Source organism: Babylonia areolata, chromosome 11 (genome assembly GCF_041734735.1).
Source record: "Babylonia areolata isolate BAREFJ2019XMU chromosome 11, ASM4173473v1, whole genome shotgun sequence".
NCBI classification, from domain to species: domain Eukaryota; kingdom Metazoa; phylum Mollusca; class Gastropoda; order Neogastropoda; family Buccinidae; genus Babylonia; species Babylonia areolata.
The window spans coordinates 10,116,556-10,117,787 of NC_134886.1; the positions used below are offsets into that span (position 1 = coordinate 10,116,556).

At 42.6% G+C, this 1,232-nt stretch overlaps 1 protein-coding gene across 2 annotated transcripts in view; it reads right to left on the reverse strand.

Annotated features, from left to right (window-relative positions):
* Positions 1 to 300: 300 nt before the first annotated feature.
* Positions 301 to 1,232, reverse strand: part of LOC143287505 (uncharacterized) — a 12,299-nt gene continuing 11,367 nt past the window's right edge. For both annotated transcript variants that reach the window (XM_076595539.1, XM_076595538.1), the window contains one exon: positions 301 to 1,232. This exon is cut by the window's right edge. The gene's annotated coding sequence lies outside the window, so the exon portion shown is untranslated.

Consider the following 1,232-nt stretch of genomic DNA (forward strand, 5'->3'; position numbering starts at 1 on the left):
TGAGGAGGGTGAAATATATCATCTCTGCTGTATCTGTTTGTCCACATGGCCTTGTGTTTGTGTGCGTATGGTTGTGTATCTGTGCGTTAGTGTGCATGCATGCGAACCCGTGTATGTGTGTGTGTGTGTGTGTGTACTCGCGCGCGTGAGAGATAGAGAGAGGGACAGAGACAGAGGGAGACTGATAGACAGGTATGTGGACTGTTTACACCAACACACACACACACACACACTCACAGAGAGAGAGAGAGAGAGAGAGAGAGAGAGAGACAGTCATACACTTTTAAAAACCCTGCAACCTTATAATCAAAACTGTGTTTTATTAATAATTTCCAGCATAGATATATAATCATATATATATATACGTATATGTATTCCAACTGCATACTATAGTCGTGTCTCTGATCTTATCACAGTAGTCATGTGAAATACAAAGATATCGATATGGACCCTGTCACACAATACGCACCGTCCAATGAACAGAGTATAGCGGTTCCTCATCCTTTCCTTTCATTCACCCGCATCATAGCCTTCTGCAGCTTCAGCAGCAACATTCAGCAAACATGTCCATCGTCAGATTGACACCAAATTTCATCCAAAACAAAACAAATTCTTTACACACACACACACACACACACACACACACACACACACACACACACACACACACACACACACACACACCTCCCCCCAAATACGCATGAACAAATCCCCTTTTAAACAGGCACTTCCATTTAGCTTCGGTTAAACAGGCACTTCCATTTAGCTTCAGTTAAGAAATTTCACAACGGTTCCCATCTGGTCCATTTCACACAAGATTCATAACCCCCCCCCCCTTCCCCCTCTCCCCCCCCCCCCTCCCCCCCTCCTCCAAAAAAAAACTCTTCTTGCGTAGAATGCAGCTCCTGGTTTAACATGGTAACAGTTGACAAAAAAAGGCGTGGTATAAAACTGACTGACACGTAGATGTGCAGAATAACAGTGATTCGTGGAAGTGAATGGAATCAGAGGTTCAGCAGATTGTAACAATGGAAGTGGTGAACGGAATGTGTCACAATGGAAGACATGATCACCAACATGATCAGTTTCAGGAAGACATGATCACCAACATGGTTTAAGCTTGTCTATAGTCAGCAGTAAATCTGAGGGAATGTTATGTACAAAAACCAACATAGGCCATATAGAAAAAAAAAATAATAAGGCATCCATTCACAACTTTTCAACAGCAAGAT